Source organism: Charadrius vociferus, unplaced genomic scaffold, assembly GCF_000708025.1.
Source record: "Charadrius vociferus isolate BGI_N301 unplaced genomic scaffold, ASM70802v2 scaffold1401, whole genome shotgun sequence".
In the NCBI taxonomy this organism is placed as follows: Eukaryota; Metazoa; Chordata; class Aves; order Charadriiformes; family Charadriidae; genus Charadrius; species Charadrius vociferus.
Window position 1 is genome coordinate 140,047 of NW_009646898.1, and position 16,858 is coordinate 156,904.

A 16,858-nucleotide genomic window follows, 5' to 3' on the forward strand; every position below is an offset into this window, starting at 1 on the left:
CAGGAAACAAATGCTTTAAAAGACCTCTTGATTCTTTTTTTTTTTCCTCTTCTTTGTTTTCTTCCCCTCCAGGAATTTCTTCCGATTTTGTTTTGTTCTCTAGGGAGTTAATATATTTGATTTCCATATAAGTGTGGTTTTTTAAGCGTTGTTTTCACTTCAAATACTTGGCAGGTTTTTTTTCAGCAGTACAGAAATAGTGTTCAACAGGCTTCTTTGGTTTTATCTCCAGAAGGGTTTCATTATATTGTTTCTTTGACTTCATAGTTATTTTGAAAATATTTTTTTTGAGTAAAATAAGAAGTGAAAGCCTATATGAATAATGGAACATTCTGTTTTATGTGGAATATTGTGTGCTATACTTTTTTTGTATTGAGTTAGGGTGAGGAGTGTTTTGTTATTTTTTTTTAATGAAGTAAATGCATTATTAATTTGTTATGTCATATTTACTTCTATGGCACCTTAGTTATCATAAAATCTAATAGGAGCTTTTGTATTAGCAGGATCGCCTAAATTTCAAGCACATTTCAGACAACTGAAAATAAACCTTAGCTTTCACCTTTAGTTTTATTATACTGCTGTCTAGTGATTTTTTTATTATTATTACTATTTTTTTTTGGATGTGGATTGCAGTGGTTCAGGTATAATCATGGTGTTTTGATGTATTTTGATGATTAAATACTGAAATGAAGCTCAGCATTCATCTAACAAAAAATGCTGAATTGTTACCAGGCAAGCATAAAAAAAAAAATTGATTAAACTTATCCCCAGTTTGGCATGGTGTAGGAAGGCTGGGCTGCAGCTTGCATGAGAAGGTTTGTTAAAACTTTTTGGGAAGGAGAGTTGGACCTGGCCATAACTTGACCTCCATCTAGCAGCTTGCTGCTCCAGCCCCGCTGCTCCCTGTGTCTTCTGGGGCACGTGCCTCCCATGGTTTGGGTGAGATCTAGCCATAGCCTTACCCGTGTTTATCTATTCGTTTCTGTTCCAGTTTGGAAAACTGAACTGCTTCACCTGGGGGTAAGGCGAGTACCAGAGCTGTTGCAGGGAAGTAGTGGTCAAAGACAGGTGACCAAAGAAACGTCCATGCAGCTCTTGAGGTGGTTTCCTGAGCAATGAGGCGTGCTGTCTGCAGGGTGCAAAGGAATAACTCCAGCAGTAGTCACAGGAGGATGCCACTTGGGGCAGGTTGATTTTTAACAGCACACAGCAGGTTTTTGAGACGGTGATGTTCTCCTAGGTTTTCCCTGAAGGGAGTTAGCTGGGACGTGGTTATTGGTTTGTGTGCTTTAATTTTGGCCATTAAAAAAAAAAAAAAAAAGGCAATTTAAAACCTTTGCACTAAAATAGTTTCTGGAAGATGAAAATTTAATTTCTGCTTATCTTGAAAACTGTTGCAAATACATAGTTTGTGCAAAGAGCAATGCATATGTTTTCCCTAGTACAGCAGAGCAATACAGAGCAAACCAGTACAGAGTGGCAGTTCCTGAAGCCCTCTGGCATTTCTGGGGAACATGGTAAGGGTAACCAACAGGACAGAGGTTTGTGGAAGCTGGTGTTTCATTATGCACAGTAGTGGAAGTGCAGTCTGCCTTAAAAATCCATTTTCTCTATCCCATACTTTTGTGAAATAGAAATGGTGTTTAAAGAAAATGACTCGAATTGATAAAATTTGCTGGGTTCAGATCCTCCAAAATGGTTTTGCTTAGAGTTCTTGGGAGGTGGAGGCCGGGGAAATAAAAGGAATGCTTAACATGCAAACCCAAAGAAAACCTGCTTCTCAATAAATATGGACTTTTCAGCTTGAATCCCAGCATGTGAAGATGGTTTGGATATAATCACATGAGGGGGTGGACTTTGTGGTCTGACAACATATTTTCCAACAAGGCTCCGCTGAGCATTTTCAGAGGCACATCTATGGCTGCAGCGCCGTTGTTCCCCAGAAACCTCACATTTCCAGCTCAGTTGGCTGAACACAGACAATCATAAACTGGGATGGAAGTCATAAGACATCATGAGACAGTGGGAAGATGAATGAGTTTTGTATAGTATATGCAAGCTCAGTGTACCTGTCAGAATAAAACATTGCTCATTACTCAGGAGGAATATACTGTAAGTTTCCAGCTGAGACCAGGTGGTGAAGGAAATTCAGAGTTAGAGTCAGTATCTCCTTTGAAGAGTGGTAGCTAATGGGAACCTTTCCTTGCAACGTACCGATTTGGTCTTCTAAGACCATCTATCTTTCCTTGAAGCTCCTGTGAGTAAGATGGAAGTGCAACACTTTGTTCTGTGGTTGGGAAGTGTTTAATCACATTAGAGGCGTGAGGGCTGTGGTCAAACCACAGGGCAGAGTAGAAAGCTATTGTCTTTTTAGAATTGGAAATTAAATGCCATTGGTGGTGTTTTTTTTTTTTTTTAAAGTTGGTCCTTCATTTCAAACAAGTAGAGATGTTGCTAACTCTGCTTGTCTCAGTATGAGTGCTCTATGAATATTAGCACCAAATGTCATCTTCATGGAGTTCTTCAGCTTTGACAGAGGGTTTTTTGGTGAACTTTTATTTCCCTTTCACAGAAGAGAATAAAACTGCACCTCTCCAGGCAGTCCCAGGTTTGAACATGTGAATCTGAAATAATGTAGAGTGGATTTTTTTTTTTTTTGTTTTAGTGGGGAATTAGGGTTCCTTTAGGGTGAAAAGCATCTCGATAGTTTTCCAGGCACCATTTTTCAAACACTTGCTTTCTCAATTCACCAAGGTCCAACATGCCCTTCTGACAAGTGCTACTCAAACATCATTCCCTGTCTTTGATGCAATCTAATATAACACCGCTACATTCTATAACCTACTTATTTAATGTATCAGAAGGTACTTACTCCATTTGTACCAAGACAACCACCTCAAACATTGAGGGAGAGCCACTTTGTTATGGAGATCATCATCTTGTACCTCCTACACCAGGACAGTAGGGAATAATAAAGGAAAGAAGGGATAAATATGTAAGAAAGCTATACCAAAATGAAAGGGGAGATAAAGACAGGGGTGGAGAAGATAAAAATGTTGTCATTAAAAAATATTTTTCTGAGCCTTTGTGCGTAACACTTTGCAAACCATGGTACCGCCCTGGTACTTCCTTATCTCTTGTCATCAAGTAGAGCTGGCCAAAATTTCCTTTTCTGTGGGAAAGTTTTTTCTTGACAGGGTTTTAGGTTTTGTTTCAGGTTTTTTTTTTGTTGCAGGGGAATGGCATGCAGATGACATTTTGACTTTCTTATAGGACACTTTTAAAACAATTTTTCAGGTAAAATCCACACTTGGAAAGAGAAGATTATTTCAGTGGTATGTTTTATTTAGGACTTGGTTATAAAACTCATTCTCTGGATTACTTAAAATCAAGTTAGTTGTGTTTTCCACTTAGATTTAAAAGTTCATGGTAATATTAATATGAAAGGTTTTGTTTTAATTTAAAAGAAGAATCATTTTTTCAAAGCAGTTCTGCTTCCAAAGTTCATTCCTTCATGCTGAAGATCCTGACTATTTCTTTTCTCCTGCTGTTCACCTCCTTGTATTTAGTATAGCCTTTATATTGGTCCATGGTGTGTGTCTTCTTGCATTTTGTATTTTTTTTTTAATTATTTGAATTTTTAAATAGTCTACTCCTGAATTTGACTAGTATGGGCTACATTAGTGATATTAATAGTAGCTTGTCTGGTATGAGAAAATGAGTGTAATAGAACTTGTCCTTTCTATTCCTTGTGAAAAACGAGGAAGGCCAAATATACAAATACATGGACCAAGTTACAAAAAAACTGTTTGCTTTGCTACCAGACACCAAAAAATGAAGACTCAAGCCTGGATGGAATTGCTGGTTGTGCAGCTGGTTGTGCAGCAACTAAGTGTCAAAAAACGCTCATAAGAAATAGCCTCATAAATTTTGGTCAAGAGCTGACTAATGAGCTGATAACCATTTGATATGCTTTGTTTGCTTGCCTGATTTTTTTTTTCTTTTGGCAGTGATGAGGAAATAATACTGAGTGATGTGGAGCATTGCTTTTTCTTCTGAAGGTTTAAGTCACTTTTTTGAAGAGTACTAAAACACATCATGGCTAACATGGCAGCTGTGAGCTCTCCCTTGAGCCCTGCCTCCATTGCCCTCTCTCGTGGCTGACCTTTGTCTTGAGATTTCGATTTGTCTGTGGACTGTAAATTCAGAGGTACAGGGTGAGTGAGTGTGCAGCAGTGCTGCAAAGAATGAAGTTGCATAAGTCCCGTTTGATGTCTTTCACCTGGAAGCTGATTAGTCTGGTATTGCTTTTCATAAGGCAAGCCACAAGATGATACATGTCTTTTTCTGAAAACTTGGTAATTTCAATGTGTAATCAAAGTTAAAGAGGCATCATCACCCATTTTCCAGATGAATATGCTCAACAAGTTATTGGGGAATTCAGAAAGACAAGTATTTTACGAGACTTCTAGTTGCTTGGCATAATCCTTACGTGAGTGGAGATTTTTGTTCTACAACAGCAATGGTGTTTCTTGTGACTTTTAACTTCGATATGTCTAAAACTGAAGAGCAAGGAAATTAAAGTGGATATGGTCTGACAGAACTCATGCCCTGTATACAACGTGTGCTCTCCTTTATAAGGCAGCCTGTACATTTAATGCAGGCTCAGGAGCAGTTCAGGTGGCAGAAATGACATGAGGTTCCTCCTTGTAGCAGTAGTTATCTATCTCTTTTCATTCAATATCCTTTTTGTGCTGCAGGTAACAAAACTTCCCCAAAGTGTTTATTTTCCTTGTTCTTGTGGGAAGCGAAAGATTTGTGGGAAATGGGAAGCATTGCACCTATTTCTAAAAAGGGTTGAAAGGAGGACCCTGGGAACTACTGACCTGTCAGCCTCACCTCTGTGCCTGGGAAGATCATGGAACAGATCCTCCTAGAAGTTATGCTAAGGCCCATGGAGGACAGGGAAGTGATTTGAGACAGCCAGAATGGCTTCACCTGCGCAAGTCCTGTTTGACCAGCCTAGTGGCCTTCTATGGTAGAGTGACTACATCAGTGGACAAGGGAAGAACTGCAGATGTCGTCTGTCTGGACTTCTGTAAGGCCTTTGACACAGTCCCCCACAACAACCTTCTCTATAAATTGAAGAGGAAAGGATTTGATGGGTGGACTGTTCAGTGGATGGAGAATTGACTGGATGGTCGTATCCAGAGGGTAGTGGTCAACAGCTCAATATCCAAACAGAGATCACTGGCAAGTAGTGTCCCTCAGGAGTCCATGTTGGGACCAGTACTGTTTAATATTTTCATCGATGACATAGACAGTGGGATTGAGAGCACCCTCAGCAAGTTTGCAGATGACACCAAGCTGAGTGGTACGGCTGACACACCTGAGGGACATGATGGGACCTGGACAAGCTCAAGAGGTGGGCCCATGTGAACCTCATGAGATTCAACAAGGCCAAGTGTAAGTAGGGTCCTGCACCTGTGTCAGGGCAACCCCCAGTATCAATACAGGCTGGGGGATGAAGGGATTGTGAGTAGCCCTGAGGAGAAGGACTTGGGTGGATAAAAAGCTGGACATGAGCTAGTGAAGTGTGCTCGGAGCCCAGAAAGTCAACCACATTCTGGGCTGCATCAGAAGAAGCATGACCAGCAGGTTGAGGGAGGTGATTGTGCCCCTCTACTCTGCTCTGGTGAGACCCCACCTGGAGTACTGCATCCAGCTCTGGAGTCCTTAGCACAGGAAAGACATGGATCTGTTGGAGCAGGTCCAGCAGAGGGCCACAAAAATGATCAGAGGGATGGAATGCCTCTCCTATGAGGACAGGCTGAGAGAGTTAGGGTTGTTCAGCCTGGAAAAGAGAAGGTTCCAGGGAGACCTTATTGTGGCCTCTCAGTACTTAAAGCGAAAGATGGTGAGGGACTCTTTATTAGGGAGTGTAGTGATAGGACGAGAGGTAACAGTTTTAAACTGAAAGAGAGTAGATTCAGACTAGGTATAAGGAAGAAATGTTTTACAATGAGGGCAATGAAACAGTGGCACAGGTTGCTCGGAGAGGTGGTAGATGCCCCATCCCTGGAAATGTTCAAGGTCAGGTTGGAGGGGGCTCTGAGCAACCTGATCTAGTTGAAGATGTCCCTGCTCATTGCAGCGGGGTTAGAGTAGATGACCTTTGAAGGTCCCTTCCAACCCAAACCATTCTATGAAATTATTTTTTTTTCAATAAAGAAATGGTAATTGCAAGGAAAGACAGCATAACTTTAAGTGATCATGTTTTACTGTACTTAAAAAACAAGCAGGCAGTTTGAGGCACCATGTTTTCTGTGGTTTTGTCTTTTTTTGTCTCCCTCCCCCAATACTTCAGCCTATTATTACACTTAGCTTGAAACTGTCTGCTCTGGCAGATGATGTAGTTTAATTAAATACTGAAAAGCTTTTTAACGTATAGTATTATGTTTACTGCATTGGTTTAAGTGCATGCAGTAACATCTTCAGATTTTTATAAGTGCTTCAACCAGATGAGGACTTCTACCTGACTGTTACCAAACAGGTGACTAGGATACACCTTAAGTATCTAGTTTTGTTCTGACAAGTACAATTACATGGGAGGGGAAACTCTTTTCTTTGATCAGTGGTCCAGCTGAAGTGCTCAAACAAGTTTCCTGGACATAAAAGAACTTATATTAGTCTGAGAAAATATCTTTTCACCTGGGAAGTGACACAGCATGGTATTTCAAATGTGACCATCAACATGTTAAATTTCTTACTTAGTGAATTTTAGTGAGATTTTGTCAGTGCTACAAAAAATGCAATTGGAAATTAGCATGTGTGTTTCCATTGTAAACCTCTGAAGTTTCAGTCGCCGTTACTTCAAAATTCTAAGCAGATGTTGCTTCAAATTTGGGAAAATGATTGGCGCACAAACTGGGGGATAAAATCCCAATGAGAAAAAAAAAAAAGTTATGGCTTTTTTTGGTCTTTGTAAATTTATGAAGCGTTTTAAAAACCTGATCATTATGCTTAAGAATTGTAAGAAGTAAGACTTTTCTTAAGTAAAAAGCTTGTAAAGCATTAGATCTCAGAGTACTTCGCAAAGAGCTCTTTACCATGGTTTCAGTTCTATACCTGAAGATAGCAGAGTGTGGGCAGAGGGAGTTTTAATGGCTTTCCTGAGGTGAATCAGTAAATCAGAGTAGGGTAGGGGTGAAATTTTGACTCAGTCCAATTCTCTCATAGAGTATACTGTGAACAAAAAAAACCAAACCAAAACAAAACAAAAAACCCCAAAAACCAACCAAAAAAAAACCCCAAAGTCTGACCTAAGCTCTGAAAACCTAAAACTATAAATTAGCAAATGTCAAGAGTGATGCAAGACCTGATAGGAATGTATGTGGAACTATAAATCACTTCTGGTACTCTTTCTTCTGTCTTATGGGAAAGAGGAATGTGGCTTGTATGGAAATACCTCTGTTAGACAATTAAGAAAAGAGGGTTGTGTGCTAGAAAGGAAGTGTGGTTATTAATAGTTAGAGGTGACATTGTTCTGTAGTCTTTCAATGCCTGATAGTGGGAGTATGTAATCTCGACAGTGGTTTACTGATGTTTTGTGCCCTTCTGCTTGAAAACATATGGTACTTTTCAGCCTTAGCTCTGAATTTCCTTTAATTGTTTTCTGTTGCTGCCTAAACACTTTGAAATGTAGGGTGTGGGGAAAGGGGAGGTTGATGCAAACTCTTTGTGACATTTTTAGTAGCTGCTCAAGACTTCGATCAGGCAGAATGAAACCCAGACGCTGGATTGAACTTGACAGGTTTTGGGTGGGTGATGATGAAGTGAAATGTATCTAGGAGACATACTTGGGGGAGAAATTATATGAGTGCAGCCCCCAAGAAATGGTGGTTCAACTCATTGCTCTGTTGTCTTGTCAGGGGACAGCAAGTGCTGTGCCTGTCGGTTGATCTGCGTGAATCAAAAGTAGTATTTTGGAGCTGCTTTAAATGAGATCATGTCTTCCAAACTGATGCTTCCGGCATGTTACTGGGATGAGATGTCAGAATGCTAATTAATTGATTTTAAAAATTCATGTGAACTAACTGTAAAGTAATATGATTGGCAGCAAGCGCTTTCTAATGTGGAAATTTTTCATCCCTCCTCCTGCTCTAAACCCAAGTTCTGAAAAAGTATGAGTCTTTTTGCCTCAACTTGCCAGCATTTAACAAAATACATAAATACGGTTGCCAAATGAACTGCAAAAAATTTCCATTTATCAACTCAATCAGCTGTAGTCTGTGGTATACTCTGTCATTTGTATGCTATTTTTATTTCCTTAAATAACTGATGACTGTTTCTGTGTTTGTAAAGAAACATTCCTTCATAGCTGGAAAAAAAAGGTCAACCACGTAGAAAAGGTACACACCTTAAATCATACTGGAGACGTTTTTAATCTGAATTCTCCTCCCTTTGCCAAGGAAGTGTGGTTTTGAGATTTCTTGCAGCAGTCGGTGTTTATCTGTCTTAAATCTTCACAAACTGGACACTACAGTGTGTTTCTTCCTGGCTTGTCAAATATTTATTGATGTGCGGTGCTTAAAATTCATGGCAATTTCCAAAGAAAGTAGATCTTAATTGCAGCAGTGATAACTTTTTTTTTTTTTTTTTTTTTTTTTTCCCCTGTGGTATCAGTGCTGGAGCTGTACAGCCATGCTACTTGCTCTTCTGTTTGGTACGAAATCCTCATACCACATCTTTTAACGCCTGTCTGAACACCTCCGCACCCGTGTGCCCGTGCTGAATCACCCTCCTCCGGTGATGTATGTAAAAGAGCTATTAAATACGATGCCAATACCAAATGCACTGGCACTAATGCAGGAGTTCAGGTGGGCTGTGAGGCAGATCATCTCCAAGCCCAGATCAATGAGTGGGGTGTGCAGGGGTAGGTCCTCTACACTGTGGGATGAGCCCATGTAGGGCAGCAAGGGTTAAACAGGGTAGTAGGATGCTAATCCTCTCAACAAACAAACAATGTCTGGCTGCTGAAGGAAGCAAAGTCAGAGGAAACTTCCAAATTCTCTTTTAGGAAGAGTGAAGTGCTAAATCATAACCTGAAAATCAGGGACTACGTGAATTGAGGATCTGAGACAACTTGCTCTGTTTCAAGCCCTGTGTACAGAGGGACTGAATGTCATCTATATTAGATGGTTAACCTGTGTGAGCAAAACATAAAAACTTGTGTATACAAATAAAAAAAAAAATAAAGGAGGGGAGGAGGCAAGCTCTGCCAAAACTTTGTGTTTTGAGAACAAGAGGTCTTTACTTCTTTTAGTACTCATTAGGCTTCAGGGGCGTTTCACCTTTAAGTGGATTACTGTCATTCCAGTTCTGTGTAGTGGGGTGACTTGGCACTGGAGTATTTTACACGCTTTGCTTGTAAAGTCTGTTTTGTATAAACCATTCGGGGTGAAAAGCACATCACTTGATTATTTTTTTTTATTTATTTTATTTTTCCTTGACTTTGACTGGAATGCAAGTAACTGGTGGGAAAGTTAAGGCTTGTCTAAACACAGAAATAGCCTGGGATGGTTATTCCAGCCTATACTTTCTTTACAAATAAGAATGCCTGTGAGTGGGCGAGCTAAATTCCCTTAATTTTGTCCAAAATGGGATGAAGCTGTGAAGTACAGAGGGCTCTTGATTCACAAGGCATGTCTGCTCAGGGTGCCCACGTGCTGTACTTTTGCCCTTCTCCTTTCCAGCTGGCCTTATTTGGTACCAGTGACATCCCAGAAACTCACCTGCAGTTTACAACCTGGTGTTCAGTCTCTCTTATCTATAAAAGGCTCTTTTGGTACACATTGATGCTGTAATATACAGCTGTAATGTCATAGCAAAGGTTATGCTGTAGCACGGTAAGAGACATGGGCCTGGGAGGGATTTCGAGTCCTTGGGGACGGTTGGTCCCTTCCTGTGTCAAGGACCTCGAAAACTGTCAATGCGGAAGTGCTGCTTCAAAAAAAAGCACGTTAATTTTTGTTGTGTGGTTTCCTTAATTCCATTAGTCCTGCTAGAAAGAAGCTGTGAAGCTCAGTGCTGCAAGAGGTTGCAGGCAATGGGGTGAGCTGGGCAGAGGTCTTCTGCTGGCTGTTACACGTGGTGGTGGGCAGTGCCAGGAGCTGAGGAACAAACTCTGGGGAAGATCCTTCAACACACACCTCCGTCTTACAGAGGTCCATGATGACCGGCTATTGTCATCGCGGATGGAGTTGTGGTTTGGGGGATGGGTGGGCCTTTCTGTCCAAACCCAGAATGGTTCTTATCTAAGGCTGCTTCAGAACGTGGTTTCCATAATGGTTGAACCCTGAGACTCATGAATTGCAATGGTGAAGGGGAATGCGATGATTTACAGTTACTGATACTGGGAGCACCAGGGAAATGGGAGAGTTCATACAGAAAGTTTCATTCCTGTATTCTGGCAGCAGGAGCACCTGCTTTTTGAGAGGAAAGATGGAAGTGAATCGTTAAAGAGTTGGTGTCTGTAATTGTGTGTAGAGCTGGGGCAGGGAATCCCTGTGTCAGCGATCACAGTAATTTATTATTTTACTTAATGTGGAAAAACAACGAAGGGCACACGGAGGGGAGTGGCAAAGCAATTAGCACCGTTTCTGATCTTTGGCCAATACAGTGCTCTGTGCACGCTGTTATAGGTGGGATAATTTACCAAACAGAAGCCTTGAGGTCACTCTAAGTCAAATTATGCCTGCAGGATGATAGTTTTAATTATTATTTTTAGGTTTTGGCCCAAAAAGGGAGGGGAAAAAAAAACTAGTTTAGCTATTCCACCCACTCCTCCTCCTTTCAGTTCAAGGTCAAACCTGTTAGCAGCCTTCAGAGAAATATGGAGAGCTGTAGGAGCTGGGATTGCCATCTACAGATGGGACAAGTGGGTGACGGGCACTGAGCATCCCAAAGTGGTAATTGGGAGTTCCTGGCTCCCAGGCCTGTGGTCAGACCACAAGGTTGGTTCAGCCCCATTCCCTGCTCTCCCCCTCACCCTTTCTGCCCCCACCCACAGCCAGCGCTAATAACCGAAACGTACCTCGGAGGAATAGCAAGTTACCTGACTTGTTCAACGAGCTCCTGCTCTAGGTTTCTTCCCTTACCCCACCTCCAAGTATAAACAACGCGTAGCTGTGCAGTGATGCTGCTGAAAAATGCGTCTCTAAGTTCTGTATTAAACTGATTTGGGCCGACTTTAGTGGTATAATGTTGCATCTACGAAAAACATTTTCTACTTTTTAAAAAAGACCTCTTTTTGTAATGGAAATAGGCCCTTACTTAAGGGAACACAGTTGCCATTAAGGAGGGTTTCTCGTGAATGCAGAGCTGAAGGAGACACAGTGTAAGCTTTCAAAATGACTCCAAATGTCTTCATAAGTGTGGTACTAGAAGCATTCCTGTTAGAAAATCATCTGAATAGATCATATTTGAGTTCTGTAGCCAAAAAAATGCATCAGTCTCTCTTCCTAAAATGTCAAAAGTTTTTGTTGCTAGGCGCTGTAGGTACTGAGTGATTTTTTATTTTTTTTTTTTATTTCCTTATTTTTGGAAGCCTGGAAATTAAAAACAACTTCTGGCACCAAGTCACAGTCTGGATGATGCTGTAATACTTCCATGCAAACAAGCTTCACAGTCCTGGGAGCATTGGGTGCCATTATGAAATTATGTTCCCATCCTTCCCCTTCGTACTCTGGGAGAGAAGAACCAAAAAGAACCCACCAAAAAAACCCCAACCCCAACTGAAAACCCCAACAAAAAAACCCAAAGCAGAGGTTGAATAGCAGTAGAGGTAAAGGCTTTTACTGAAACCATTGGTATTTGCATAAGAGTAAGAGACAACGGACTGTCTTCATCTTTTGGCTGACGAAGCCAGGAAAAACAGAAAAGCACCATGTTAATTAAATTGTTTTTCTCCCAGATGCCAACTGAATTGAAAGATGTGCCATAACTTGTATGCCTACGAGATCTCACTGTGTTTTGGTGCATGCGTAGGGTTTCAGAGAAACAGTTAACTAGGGAGAAGACTTACCACACTGCATGACTGCAACCTAAAGAAAGCGAATGTATTTACACACTTGTTTAAATGAATATTTGTGCCCCGCCCAGATAATAATGATAATGAGGGATTTATTTTTTAAATTAAATTCCAACTCAAATATAGAAGCCAGATTTAGGGTGATGTTGCGTTGCACATAAGTAGTCAAAATAAGATGGTATTTATTTACACATTCTTACATGGAGACCTCTCTTCTTAATTACCTTTTATTTCATGCTCTTTCACTTTAGAGATTTTTAAAATGTCCCTTCTCAGGTTGTTTGGATTTTTTTTGTTTCTACTTAAGCTCAACCCTTTCTTGATTGTTTTTGCATGTATACTCCTGTCTTTTCCCTCATTTCCCTGTTGCTCATGCCATTTTTTTCCATTTTAGAAGCACCCTTTACTTTCCCCCCCCGTGTTTTTAGCTGTTGAAGCACCTATGTACTTCCCCACCACCGCCTCACCAGTGCTGTATGTTTGTCTTCCTTTTCATAGTGCCGCATTATCTTTTGTCTTAAGTTCTTGCCGTGGTGACATACATCAGGAGCTGATAACAGTTGCAAACACGGCGCTACTGCCAGTCCTAATCCCCAACTTTTAAAATTACTTTTTAAAATTGCTATTTTTTTTAGAGGAAGGTGTCCATATTCTCAAGTTTTCCCATGCGGTCTGGAGGATGGCGATGGGAACGAGGAGCCCTGCAGCAGCAGCCCTGGACTTCCCACCCCATTCACCTGCTGGAGCTGTGGAGCTCTGGGACAGCCCCTCCTGCCCCTTGCCTAGGAGCAGAAGCGATGCTGAGGGCTGGCGAAGAAGGACAAGGAGGACTCAGCTCTTTCCTCTCCTCACGTCCATGAGGTTGCAGGAGTGAGAAAGGCAACCCGACTCTGCTAGGACATTGGAGGGAGGGCGCAGACCACAATCTTACTTTCAATATGGGCCATGCCATCTTGTCTCCTTCACAGTGTTGGTTAGAGGGGGATGCTTTAGCAACAGGTAGAGGGAAGGTTTTTGTGGCTAGCGAATGCCCTGTGGGGACCAGAAAGGCAGTTGCATGCCTGAAAGCGTGCGGTATCGTTTGCCATTCCTCCGAATGGTGGTATTTAAATGCCTGCTCGTGGATGACCTGCTCCCCGCTGCCGGCTCCGTCTCTCCCGTGTTACAACTTTGCAGAGTTTTTGGGTGCGGTTTACTTTGAAGTTTGAGGCAAAAGTGAAACGCTGAAAGGTAATAGCTCTACCTAGTCAGCGTTCCGCGGTGTGCGTTTAATGTAAGTCTGTCAGGGGTGTGGGAAACTCAAGTCGTGCTGGGAGCATCTGAAACGGTCTCTTGTTTTATCATGCAATAGTCTGGGGGGAAAAAAAACCCCAAAACAGTTTCCCCCCCTCAGTCTCCTTCCAGCCTCTCCACCTCCTCCCACCAAAACACTTAGAAGTAGTAATAACATAAGGGAATTGTATTTGAATTTTATGGTTAAGACTTTAGGCTTTATTTTTGTTGTGATTTAAGACCTGTGATTGTATGATGCTAATTCCAACTTCAGGTGCTCACAGAAATGCATTGATCAAGCTCTGTATTAAAATAATCTAGTTGATTTTTGTCGCCATTGTCCTTGTTAGTCAGTTCAGAAACTTTCTTTTTTAATGGTCAGAAACCTTATGTTTTCTGCATAAATGTATTTGATCTGCCTGACTGTGGATCCTTGCTTTTGGACTGGGCAGATCTTCTCTCCCCTTCTCGTGTTTCTCCCCTTGTGCTGGTAGATGGCAGCAGTATTGCCTCTCATGCTCCATTTTTTTGGTGTAATGGAACTGAGTTCTCCAGTTCTCTCCATTATATAGGTCCCTTGTCTTCTCCCCTTCATCATACTCCTCCTTCTCTGCAACTATGCAAATTTGAACCTTTCTGAAGTTTAAACAGCCTGCCCTCGTTTGCAGAGATTGGGACCCGCTCGGTGGCAGAGGGGGGAGTGTAGACACAGGCATGAAACCCTTTTGTTCTCAGGCATGCTGCTTGGGTAGCTGGTGGTCACCAGGAGATAGGCCTGGTATGTTGTGCTTCTCCAGGTTTTTGAGTTCTGAATGTTTAAAAAGAATCCTTTTTGTGTAGTACGATGAGATTCAGATTGCATTATACCCTTTGGAGCTGAAGTGGTAACGACCATTAGTCTTATTAAAGTACAGCTATGTTGGTAAAAGGAATAGCGTGATGGCTTCTATATTTGAGCGCATTAATCACTGAACAATGTTCATGTTCACATTTCTAATGATAAATCTAATTGCAAGGATGATAGCTTGTCATTTTTTTTTTCTGCTTATTTCTGTGGTGCTATTTAAAATTCATTTTCAGGTTCATTATTCTGGCAGGGTTTAAAAAGGCTGCTAGCTATTTCGAGGCCTGTACCTTGTATGATTTACTACGATGATTAGGGATGGTCAAGAATAACTAGGCAAGGACAATATTTAGAAGTGCTGATTTCTTGAAATTCTACCTTTTTGTGTCGATATCCAAACCCCAGCAATAGCCTTTTGAGTTAACCTCTCTTGATGCTCTAGGGGTAGATTCCAGGCCATGACTGGAGGAGAACTGGTGCTGGGGCAGTCACCTGTGAGACGGCAGGTGTGATCAAACTGCTGGCTTGAGAGCTGGGGGGAGGCGGATTTTGAGCCATGTTTTATCCTGCACACCAATGAGTGCCATGACTAGCTGTGTTCTGCCTCCCGTGTTATCTTCTCCTGCCTCTGACCTGTTTCTGAAGGTCTTGACTCGTGTCGGTGATGATGTTCTCAGGGGCTGTAAGTGTTACTTCTCAGAATGTCGGTGCTTGATAGGTTTAATTGCTGTGACACCTTCAAAACTAATTCTCTTGTACTCCCAAGTTTGGTGGTGGTTGTGCAGCTGAGCAGCCACTGATGAGCAATTCCTCTGATTTGTTTTTGTTGCACTCAGCGTGTAGGCAGCATCCATTTCTCTAAATCTCCGAGTCTTCTTCCTTGTTTACCTGCACAATGTGCTCATTCTCTGCAGTTTAGTTGACATAACCCTTAAGTTTGGGAGTTTACTCTTGAGTTTTGGTGCCTGGTCAGACCAATCAGGGAACGTTGCCTTGGTGTTGGTGTCTGTTCGTTAGCTTGCAACTACTTGTTTCTTCTGCTCTGCTGCTTTCTTCCTTTGCCTTCCCTGCCTCTTTCTTGGACTTCCCAGGCCCCCGAATACTGACCTAATTGTTGCATGTTTCTTATTGTTCAACAAGTAGTTCCTCTCCGTCTCGCAATGGGACTTCAACCCATGGTCTCTTGCATGCAGAAGCAGCGATGCCTTTTCAGGCCCTTGGGGTTTTGGTGCTAATTTGACACTCCATTATTAATTGGCTGAAAAAGCTGGATTTAGCCAGCTTTCCCTTTAGGGCCATTGCATGGAAAGGAAAAGTAAATGCCCCTCCTGAGGTTGCATCCTCAGCATGAAGCTCTACCTTGGCCACTTGTGCCGGTAGCCCCTTGGGTACTGCAGGAGCTGGTGCCAAGGCAGAGGTGAGGTTGCCTGTCCTCCATCCTTCCCAGCCCCCTCTGCTCATCCGCCACCATGGCATGTCCCCCATCATCACTGTCAGGTTGTTTCCCCTATCCCAGCAGAACAGCCCCCATTAGGCTTTGGGGCATAACCTTTGTGGCGTGAGACACTTGCGATCTTTCGGATGCGGTAACGCAGCGCCCGCAGCCTGCTTGGGGAATACCTTGTTCAAATATTTTCCTTGAATGAAGCTGTGTTTACAGACAGATAAGAAATACTAGAATCCTAAGGACCTTCAAAACAGAAGGTTGTGGGGATTCTTGGGTTTGTTTTACTTTTTTTTAAAGTATTTGTTTTACTTTTTAAACTCTATATGAGAAGCAGCTGCTGTTTTCTCGATGGATATTTTTTTTAAAAATAAATTTTAAATGGTGGAATAATTGTTACATCCAGTGAATATATGTTAAAAAAAAAAATAAAGTTTAAAGTGTATTAAGTTGGTGAAACGGAGCTTTTCCATACTGTAAAACTCTGATGCCGGTGCCTTGACTTACAAACCCTTCAAATGACAGGGCTGTGTAGCTTATGGATTAAGTAACTTTGTGTACCTTTTCCGTTGGCTCCCAGCTGAAGGGAGCAAGTGCGCAAGAGGGCACATTCTTTTGTTGTTGATAGCATTCCGCCTTAACGAGAAGGAATTTCTTGCCTATTGTTTATGAAGTGGAAAGAGATCACAAGTTGTATAATCTCTCTCTATATTGCTGGATTTATTTTTATTTTTGTAACCTTGCTCTTGCCATTCGGTTGATCCACAGCAGGTGCAGCGAGTGGGTGCCGTAATACACCGCACCTATATTTTGTTTTATATTGGTGTGAGCTGGTGGGGGGTTGTGGAGTGGAAGGAGGGGGGAACGCAAAGGAGAGAAAACCTCCCCAAGTAAGGAAGCAACAGAGCTGAATGCAATTTGGTTTCTGTCTCTCCGGAGCTTTGCTCAGCAACCAAACCCAGACTCCAGGTGCAGTATTCCCTCCTCAGTCTGTGAGCATAGAAACAGCGCGTCCCTCCTCTTCTTCCTCCCCTGCCAAGAGTTTCTGGGTGGTGAATGTCAGTAGCTGGAGTTATTTTTAAAGGCAAGAGGTGAGGCTTGTCGTGCAAAGCTAGGAAGAGGGCGTTTGTTTGCTGAGCAGAGCTGACATCAAAGTGGAGATTGCTGCCTACTGGCTCGCCGCTGCCTTATGCCAGGTAATCTTTAA

General features: G+C 42.0%; 1 protein-coding gene across 1 annotated transcript in view; it reads left to right on the plus strand.

The window, feature by feature from the left end:
* The window catches only part of LMO7 (LIM domain 7), a 97,046-nt gene that overhangs the window by 6,422 nt on the left and 73,766 nt on the right, over positions 1 to 16,858 (plus strand). The gene's annotated exons all lie outside the window — the stretch shown is intronic.